Source organism: Chenopodium quinoa, unplaced genomic scaffold, assembly GCF_001683475.1.
Source record: "Chenopodium quinoa cultivar QQ74 unplaced genomic scaffold, ASM168347v1, whole genome shotgun sequence".
Taxonomy (NCBI): Eukaryota; Viridiplantae; Streptophyta; class Magnoliopsida; order Caryophyllales; family Amaranthaceae; genus Chenopodium; species Chenopodium quinoa.
The window spans coordinates 985,287-996,520 of record NW_018745542.1 but is presented as its reverse complement, the minus strand read 5'-3'; the positions used below and the strand labels follow the sequence as shown (position 1 = coordinate 996,520).

At 34.1% G+C, this 11,234-nt stretch overlaps 1 long non-coding RNA gene across 1 annotated transcript; it reads left to right on the top strand.

The window, feature by feature from the left end:
* Positions 1 to 1,394: 1,394 nt before the first annotated feature.
* On the top strand, positions 1,395 to 2,180 carry LOC110716157. Its single transcript, XR_002510403.1, has 2 exons — positions 1,395 to 1,843; positions 1,924 to 2,180. It is a non-coding gene; the product is annotated as an uncharacterized LOC110716157 (long non-coding RNA).
* Positions 2,181 to 11,234: the final 9,054 nt, after the last annotated feature.

Below are 11,234 nucleotides of genomic sequence, written 5' to 3'. Positions count from 1 at the left end.
AAATTATCTCTTAGCATATGCTATGACTTTCTCCGGCATATATTAAAACAAGGCAGCATATAAATCAAAATAAACTTTGCATCTGAAATTCGTGACAAACCAAGCATGTAAAAAGAGAATATGACAGCAGATGAGAGGTTAAGGAACAATCTAAACCTCAGTTTTGCAACTGCCCCTGTTTTCGCTTGACTGGGGGGTATTTGTCCAGTGACCAGCCTGCTTTTGCTTGAACAAGAAATACAAAAAAGGCCAAAATGATAAGTTGTCATTAGTATAGGATAAACCAGCTAAATAACTTTGATTTTTAAAAAAAAATTTATGAACTTTTTTCTTCTTTTTAATTGTTGTTGTTGCTGTATGAAACTAGTTTTTTGGATGTCACTTTGATAGGCTAACAAATTTACAAGGAAATTATACAAGAAACCCGCCTATTGAGGATGAAGGAAATTTTACAAAAAATAAAGGCAATGTACATGAATATAATTCATTTCCATTCTCTCACATTTGACTTTGAAAATGTACATGCAGATCGAGCTAATCTGTTTAAAGCTTTGCATTAGAGAAGACGAGGGTGAAGCACAAAACAAAGTAAATGAGTTAGGACAATGGAAAGTAAGAATAGCATGCAGATGAACAAATGATCTAGTGTATGAGAATCAAAAGGACATCCTATCATAGTGCATGAGAAATTTTGGACACTGGTTTAAAGTCTTTTCTTTTGATTCACCTGTGGTTAGTGTACGGCTAAATCTCTATGCCACTCCACTTAAAACAATCTTCTGTCAAATTTAAACTGAATTTCAGGTTCTGTTTTCATCTTTAGTTCTGTAAATTTAATCTTACATAATCTTCACACTTACTTTCCTTGTAATAGTTTTCTTCTGATGCGACTAATGCAGTAATCAAGACTTCATGGTCTTTGTCAAGTAATCAAATAATTGAAAATATATATACATTTCCAAGTTTGATGATCTTAGCCTCTTTAGTGATGCAAATTGCAAACATGTAATCAACGTAGTAAAAATATGTGTCCTTCCAAATGTTTGATCACAAGGTCAACTTTAAGGATGTAGCATGCCAACACCAAACTCTGTGTTTGAATTCAATTAAACAAAAGGTGTTCGGAAAAGTAGGAAGGGAAGTTTTTGGATTCTAATATCTATATCTGAAACAAGGGTAAGGACCACCGCCTTACAAGATCAAGCACATTATGTGTCACAATAAAGACTAGATGAACATAAGGAGATAATGGAGTTAAAGGGGAAAGAAGATGCTTGGCATTTTTGCAGCATATGCTCCTCAAAATTGGCACATTCCAATAAAAGGAGCAAGATGTGTAGCTTAAATAGCACTCTCCTTTGATATCCTTCTTAAACCAAGAGCGAAAATAGAAAACGTGGGATTGGTGAATTACAGAGCGATTCTCCTTTGGCATGCAGAAAATTAACTATATAGTTGCCGCCATGCCAAAGGAGACTTGCCCTGCCATTCACCACTACAATTATCTTTTATAGTCTCGTTAACAATAAAAACAATCCAGTGTAGGTACATTATACATTGGAGCTGCTGGGGTCCTACAAGGTTTATGTGACCTTACTCCTTTACTTGACAGCATTAAATAGTATATGATAATAGCTGTAAGTTTAGATAGTATTCTCTGTGATCCTTATCATGCTTATTCAATTTTAATGTTTTTCTGTTCTCGTTTCTTTCATTGAGCAGTAAAAACCGGGCTAATTTCTAGTCATTCAGGAAATTATTCAGGCTGTTTGAAGTCTGCAACTGAATGTTCAAAGCAAGTTGCAAAAGTCCTCACTGTGGAAGCAAGAAACATTTATAAAGGGTAATAGTATATAAAGTTTTGCATTATGAATTATGATACTTTGATGCTAATTTGCTCTTTAATTGTTTTCCCTTGAGCAGGTTAATCACTTTGGACTAATCTTCTCTTAGCATCCAAGCACTAATTAGATTTACCTTTTTCGGTTTCTGATCAGTCTCTCTGATTTCTCATCATCAATCAAGCTACTTCTTCGAACAGCAGGGTGTGTGTAAAGAAGTGGATGCAAACTTCATCAAGGCATGTGTTTGATTGTGCACAAAGATATAATGCAGCTTTGTATCTCAAAATATCATTATAGTAAATCAGTTGATGAAATACAGATTTTGCAAGGATCAAAGTACTCCAGAATCAAGTTTATTGTATTAGTTCTCAATTTTTGCTTTCAAAAGTTTCAGAAATAAAAAAGAAACTTTTCTGAAAGTACATAGAAAATCATGATTTTGCAGTTGCTGTAAGGTCTATAACATGATAAATGTGCTTAGCAGGAGCTTACTGTAAGCCAATCATAGTTACTAACTTTAAGGTTAAGCTCGGTTTCATCTCATGAATTCATTCTCTAAATATGCCCTATTGCGCCAACTCTCAGTATCTTAAATTCTTAGCTAAACCATTATTATCAAATATGCTTCCTACATTCTCAAGATACTTTGTTGGAACAATGTAGATGGAAATAACAAGCCTCACTACATATTTTTGTGATCTTTCTCATCGAAAGTACAAATGTACAATGTATACAAACAGCTTACCCATTTCATGGAAATAAATCAATATTGCATGAAAAGTTCCATGGGGATGTCCAAAGTGACCGAGGCACTTCCAACTATGTCTTTTGATGGAATGGTAATGAAAATTTAGGAAGATAGCCCGTTTTGGGGGTGAAAATATATGCATTACTATAAAGGGCATGAAAATCCATATGGTACTTGCATGAAAAAATCTCACAAACTTTTAACTCTTCAAGTCATGACCATATACCTCAGGAGCCATTTACTGTGAACAAAAACAATAAATATTACTATCTTAAAATTATACACCCGACAATCAAAAGAATTTTGAATACAGGAACTTCATCACAAGCAGAAAAGCCTGAGTTGCATTGCATCATGCAATGTGGAGAGGCCATTGTAAAGCTTGTGATCCATGTTTCGCGTGGCCATATTACCAGGAAAATGTCCTTTGTTAGTGAGTTACTCAAATAGCTCACTTTTGAAGCATGAAATTACACTATAAAATAGAGGTGCAGTTGACACCCTTTTGAGCATTTGTTGTCGTGGAATAGCATTTCAGGTACATCCTGTATCTACAATATACAAATATTATCAATCCAAAGTTCACTTTGAGTCTTTCATCACAATGAGACAAGTGTGCAGCCCGCACAGCCCTATTACGTGATGACCTTATTACAGAATCAGGCTAAGGCATACAATCTAAATATTCACATCAGAAGATATATTAGTTATTTAGGCTTCCATCGAAGCCTTAACATTCTGGCTGCAGGAAATTGAATCAGCTCTATGGATGCTTTAGTTAATTACAAAATCATAGTTTTTGCCAATTACTAATTTATAGACATCTATTATGAATTTATGAAATTTTCCTTGTTCTGTGTGTGTTCAATGACACGCATTGATGTACATAGTCGTAAATCAGAAAAGAAGAAAAGCAACAAATGAAAAGACAGATTAAAAATGTCAGTCTGTTACAAAAATCATATCTAAATCCTAAAAGGGGATTTTGTAACACATAGATAACAAAAGGACCTAGACTGTCCCAAGCATATGCTGTACCTTGCTTTGGCATATCCAATTGAAGCTCTGATTCAGTAAACAAATTTTCTATTTTTGTGACAACTCGAGTTTGGATCCCTAATGAAATGGAATCATATATATACTCATTGCAAGTAATTTAAGTTTATGTAGAGGCAGGATTCTGTTTCCAGAGAGATGATTTCCTTTTCGTTTAACGACATAATGTCTACATTTACCAATTCTAAGCAAACATTAAGGTCATATATGTATAACATACACCATACAATTTTTTATTTTTATTTTTTAAGGAATATCATACAGTTACATATTCCCTTAACATATATTATGAGACTCGGCTTATTGCTTAAGGTTGAGGACTTGTAAGAGGTATCGAGTTGAATCCCCTACACTACATATACATAGCTGCTACGGCCAATAATCCAACCACACTCAAGAAAAAGAACTCACTGCTATTCACACATTGAAGTAATTAGCTTAGCTTTATGAGGGTACTTTGTTTGACAAAGAATAAGAATAATAATGAAGATTATTTATAGGATAAGGAAGAAAAAAGGTTATAAATACTGTTAGTCCTATGCAAGCTTTATAAACCCATCTTTCCATGATGGATGGAAGTTACATTACATAATCAAATTTCAAACAAAATCCCTTAAAGTGCCGCAATCTTTGAAAAGGATTCTAACCTTTAGCTTATAATTTGACGACCTTTGCATATGCAGCTCTTGCCCTTCAAAGGCCAGAAGTAGTATTTTCGGCAAAGGACTACTGTAAAGGCATCTGCCTCCAGCCCTACAAATCCATTTTATAGTAACTTTTAGTATTAGAATAAGAAGATCCAATGGCATGTTCTATGATGCCCAAAATTTGTCCAGCTATAGTTTACTATCTAGAATTAAAACTTCAGCTTTTCATCTCTCTCCTCTTAGTTCCTAATTTAGAAAGGCTGCACTATAAGACAACATGAATTTTTTAATTCTGAAGTTATTATAAAATATAATTATGAAAAAGTAGCATGCCACATTGAATATAAGTTATCATTTCAGTGAAATTTTTCTTGTTTCTGAGATTCTGATTTACAAGAAAACCAGTAGGATTAAGATACACTTTTGTTAAATGAAGCAAGATTTCACTCTTGCCTCAGTGTACACCTAAAGACCAATCCATTGCTGTGGAACACAGGTTAAAACAATGAAATTTTACTTCCTCCAAGCCGGTTCTCTTATGTTACAAGTTACAACGTGTACTTCATCAGATTGCATTGAAACAATTCAACATCATAAGGTCAAAGTTTGTAAAATTTGATTCCTAAAGAGCAAATGTTGTAACTAAAATGAAACGAAAACAATACTATACTAGGATAGTTTCGGGACCATGATTCCAAAGATAAAAATACTGCTATTTGCTAAGCATATGCCACCCCTTGACGGCATATCCAATCTAGAATCAATTTGATTTTAGCATATATAATGATTTTCAAGGTTACCTTGACAAGAAACATAGGATCCAAGATGAAAATTTTTGATACTATAGGCCAGGCCGGTGAATAACAGAGCGATTCTCCTTGGGCATACAGACAATGCAACTGCATAAAATCGGTTGTGCCAAAGGAGAATTGCCCTGCTATTCATCAGCATTGTTATTTCGACCCCTCTACCTATATGAAAATTTGAAGCAATTTATATATATTTTTTTTTATTACTTCTCTTATGTTTATATTTCTTGTTCCTTTTGACAGGCATCTCTAATATAATTTGCAGTATTCGTACATGAAGCAAGTAATCCTGACAAAAGTTTTTACAAGGAATTACAGATTTGCAACTGCAGCTTTCGAGTTAAGCAATTCCCTTGGAGCAAGAGATGAATATCTGGTTGTGCTTACATTTGAAAAACTTTCAAGACTGAGCCTTCATGATACATAAAAGACTATAAATGTATTACTTACCAACTATTCTCTATTCAATAGTTTTATGTTGGTATGTATTTATGTTTATTTATATTCAATCGCCCTAAAGGCCCTAATACATCATAGTTGGGACTTGGGAACCTTATTTGAGGCATTGATGTAATAACGAAGAAAACTGAAGTGATGAAAGTGTCAAGAAATCTAATCATCTTAAACATATGGAATGAAAAATATAAGCTAAGGTAATGTAAAATCTTTGCTAGCTGCTTCAAATAGGGCCAACATCATCTAATGTTTAAACCTGCAATTGTTACTCAGGGCCGTTTCTGAGATATCGGTCGCCTGGGGCAAAAACATAAATTGGAGCCCTAATTCACATATACTATATAAAATTTTAAGAAAATTGGGTATGCAAAATGTAAATACATATTTTATTATGATTAATAATTTTTAAAAACATCACATTTCATAAAACATTGAAATTACATTCCCGTAACTCTCTTGAAATAATTACACCAGCCGAACCATTCAAACCAAGTATCCAACCAATCAATTAGATTTTTTTTTCCCCAAATTTTGTAATATTTGAATGAAAGTAGTTATACAGTTTAAGAAAAATATAGTTTAATACAAATAAGAGAACTTGATGAATAAAGTCATGTATGCACCATTAAAAAAAAGATAGGGTATGCAAAGAGAATTATATATAATTAGATAAATTCCCGTTGAAAATTGAAGAGTAAAAAGACCGTTTATTTTAGTTTTCATCTTCAATTGAATCGAGAAAGAGAAGGAATTTAACTAACTGAAAATTGTAATGAGATACATTTTGAAAAATAAAATTACTAAAAACGGGATACAATTAAAATTAATGACATTTTTTTTTTGTTAATCAAATTCACTTAGGAAAGTGAATAATTTGGGCAAAAAATTAGGGAAGAAATGCGTTGACCAAAAATGTCATTTGATATTTTGGAATTCTACGGCACTATTGTAGTGTTGTACATTACACACCTCTTGTTTTCTTTATTTCTTTTTTCTTAAAAATATATATACATAGTAAGAGTATTATTTAGTACCAAGTATATTTTTATGGGGCCTTGTATTGTATTGAAGCTGGACTTTTTCGCCCCAGCTGCCCTCCCCTTGCTACGGCCCTGTTGTTACTTCAGAATGCACAAGATTGTGAGCCTGTTGAGCGTAATTTTACATTCATTGGGAATTAAACCAGTCACGATTAAACATGTTCAGAGCGCGCTTCTGGAGTTAATGGATCCTCTCTTAAAAACATCCTCACCAAAAAAAAAAATATTAAAGAAAAAAAAATGTAGATATATGAAGTGATGCAAAACTGATGAGGCGATGAAAGTACAATAAACTACAATGAATTTTCTAAAGAGGTAGTAAGAAAACTATTGTAAACATTTTATTTTCACCATGTATTCGAGACATTTAATCCAAATTATGATACATTGTCCTAATAGATTTTCAAGAAAGCCATTCTAATATTATTCTTTTTTTTTTTTCCCTAACCTGAAAAGGCAATGAAATATTTGGATATCATAGAGGAAGGTTTTTTAGCAGATTTGATTCCAGTGACTTGCCAAATAGCAAGAACATAAAGCATAAACCAATAGAAGCGGCCCACGACAGCTCAAAAACAGGATAATGCTTGAAATATTCCAAAAGAATTATTAGCATATAATCAAGAACTGCTGTATAAATAGCAGTTTTTTTGTGAAGAAGTAAATAATAAGACATTCAGGAATAACAATAGAGAGGAATAGCAGGGCATTTCTCCTTTGGCAGAAAAAAAAAGCAGAACAAAACGCGCCTTTCTGCCAAGGGAGACTTGCCCTGCCATTCGATTGCTCTATCGCTTAACAATCTATTTAAGCAAATGAAATCGGATCACATACTTCTTCCTCCATTAAAATTCATTTTTCTTTTCTTTTGTTTTTATTGGTTAGCTTTTGCAGGAAAATTTCCAAGGACTATATTGTGCATGACACTTCAGTAAGACAATTACAGAAATTGTGTGCTTGCACAAATTAAGCAAGGTAAGTTGCTACTTACATTATTATTCCGTAATACAGTAATACCTCTCTTTCATAACATACCTAAAAATGATTGAATTGCAGCACATCGAAGCATAGCAAATGGTTCGACCAGACACATTTATGAACTCTGAACTGTATCATAAGCATTGAAGATGGTTTGGCCAGACACAATTTAAGTACTCTTTTAGCTCGTGCAAATGTTCAATGTATAACTGTCTGTAAGATATCTCCAAAAGCTCATTTACATTTTGTGTTCAAACAAATTTTTAATTTTTTGCTATAGTCATACAAGTTGTTTAATCCTTAAAGCGCACCACATAAATTTGGCACCAAAAAATTAGTCATGGATAATGTCATTAGCCTACATATTATTCCCTTCAACAAACCATTTCATTATACACGCATTTGTTTCAAATGAATTTTTGTTAATTTTTACTCCAGAAATGTAAGAGCCTTAATTTAAAAATATATAATACAAATACTTCCTCCGTTTTTAAATACTTGCTCCATTTATATTTTTTAGACAATTCATTTGTACTACTTTGACTAAAGTTTGGGATTTATAAATAAGAAAAAATATAGTCTTGTCGGTACTTGTTAGAATCATTTCAAAAAATAGATTAGTAATTTTCAATTTTTAGAATTTATACTTATTAAAAACTAAAATATTATTGATCAAAGATTAACATTGACATACGTGTCTAAGAGAAATGGAGTAAGTATTAAAAACGGAGGTAGTATTTTATAGTATATATGTTGTTACCTTAACCAAGTCATTATCACAAAAATAAAAATAAAATAATACAGTAAAATATAAAAACGATTCCTGCAAAATTTACCTTACGCTGTCAAGTGACACCAGTGAAGGTTCTGGTGCCTGTCTGGCCTGTCCGACCAATCTGAAATGTACTGTAAAATTAAATTTTTTTTTTAGTAATAGTACACTGTCTTCTTTAATTTTGCACTTAATTTTTACCCTCTGTAAATTTATGAAAAGTAAAAATCATAAAATTCGAAATTTGAAAGTAAAAAAAAATTAAACATCTCCCGCGTTTTACCCGCGCGCCCTAAACAATAAATATAAAAACTCTCCTTTTCCCTCCCACCTTCCCTTCTACCGCCATCCACAGTCCTTACCTCTTCTCTCAATTGGTGGCCGGCACGACAACTCGGCTTTGGTGACAACAAACTAGACGTAGCACGATTGCAGCAAACATCATTCATCAACAAAGGTACATTTTCGAATTTTTTTTTTTAAAAAAAAAAATTAATTATGTTTTAGTTTAAGTTCTTAAATAAAGATTTGGGTATTGTAAATGTCTAAATGAATTTGAATTGATTTGATTAACGTATCAAATAAAATTTCAGAATGAAGAGAACAAAAGAAAGAGATATTTCAAGTTTCTTTTCAAAGAGAATACATATAGATGATTCTAGTCCAATTCCTCCTTCATGTACTGATTTGTCAATCTATACTTCACATCAAAAATCTGAAGATTTTATTTGCAACAATCAAGATGGTAAAATTAATGAAGTTGGAGCTCATTCTAATCCTCGGATTGAGAAGAAGAGATTAAGTGAATCCGATGCTATAAATCTACAACAAGACCCCGGAAAAAGGAGAAAGATAATTGATTTTCATCCCGATGATAGAGATATAGTTAGGAGGGAGTATATTCGAAGAAAGCCTTATCAGCCTGAAATGCAGGACTTTCCTCAAAGACCTTTTGGGAACAAAATGCGTCGATTTAGCTCTAAATGGTTTGATAAGTATAAACCTTGGCTCGAGTATAGTGTTGAAAAGGATGCAGCGTTTTGTTTTGTTTGCTATTTGTTCAAGAAACATAGCGCGGTAGGAGGGGATGCTTTTGTTAACAAGGGGTTCAGATATTGGAACAGGGTTGATGCATTTGATAGACATGTTGGTGGACATACGAGTGCTCATAATCAAGCTTTGGCGGATCTCAATGAGTTTCGAAACAAAAAGGGTTCTATTTCAAGATATTGTGCAAACAATGAAATATCTATAAAAGACCAAAATGATGAATGATATTTGTGTTTCGATAAATGTCATTATGTTTTTCAGGTGGCATGGCAGTGACATTTCTCACATTTTCAACTAGTTTGTTTGGAAATTTTTCGAAGTGGCTTTGATATACAATTGTAAGAAATTGAAAATCGATTTTTGATTGAGGGTAAGGCGTTTAGGAAAGGATTACTGATTTGTATGTCTTGGCTTCAATGACTTGCTTCTTTTGGCAGTAATTGATTTTGTTTGCTGAATTTTATGTTATGAATTTTAAAGTGTTTCTTTGTTATGTGTGATGAATCAACTTGAGAATTCAATTGATGATATTGCTAATTATGAGAGATTGTGGAAGTTGAAGAACCTTAAAAAGGTTTTGATAAAACTTCTCTAGAATAAAAGCATATAGCATGAACCAAACCATAAAAACAAAACAGTAGATAAGATTTGTGGTAGTAAAATGTTACCATTACATTGCTATGTAAATCAAGCTCCTTGGTCCTTGCTCAGTCGTTCTCTGCGATACCTCCCTTCACCAGCAACTAACAATGAATATATCAGCACCTTGATCTTTGTTATCGAAACTGCCAATCAATTCAACCGAAATTAGAGTTCAACAAAGTTTATCAACTATCATGAATAATTCCAAAGTCACTAATAAAAGCACTTAGGGGCTGTTTGGTTGGGGTTAATCATCAAAGGGAATGGGAATCAACTGCCCCCATTCCCTTTGTTGTTGTTTGTTAGACCATATTTTTCATTCCCTTTCCCCTCTTCATTCCCCAAAATCCCTCCAACTCCATTCCCCACCCCCCCCCTAGACTTTCCCATTCCCATTCCTTGGCCACCACTACACCACCATACCACCACCCTTCCACCTTTTCAACTTATCGGAAACCCGCACCACCACTCCACGGCCAGCCGCGCCTCCCTTCCCCTCACGCCAGTCGCGCCTCCCTTCCCCTCCCCTCACAGCCGGCCGCGCCTCCCTTCCCCTTCCCCTCGCTGCGTCGCCTAAGGTTTCGAGGGTGGGGGAAGGTCAGACGAACGATTTTTCGGGGAGTGAATGATGTTTTTCGGGGGAGGGGAGTTTCTAGGGTTTTTCAGGGTTGATCTCCAGGGAAGAAACGGTTGCGCGGAGGCGGCGAATGGGAGGCGACGGTGAGGGGAAAGACGGCGAAGGTGTGGCTGGTGGTTTGGTGGTCGGATGGTGGCTAGAAAAGGTGGAACGTGGGTGGTTGTGTGGTGGTTGTGTGGTGGTGGGTTGATGGGATTGTTTCCCTTTGTTTTTAAAACAAACATAGAGAATATTAGGTGATTTCATTCCATTCTCTACCATTCCCTTTGTTCATTCCATTCCATTTACCCCGGGTGAACCAAACGGCCCCTATATTGCAGTACTATTCATCCCATTCTGAACAAATGGTACATAACATACTTTATGTTGTGATTTTTCAACTGTTGCTTTGTTCTGATTGTCCAAATTTGCCTTGTCAAGGTGATTGATGAAGTCGGATTGTCAATTGACATGAAAAAATTTGATTTTTGGAACTTGAAACCGATGAACCCTATTGAAATTCTTACATGTTTACGAATCTGCAATTTTTATTCATTTCAGATTGGTACGAAGATG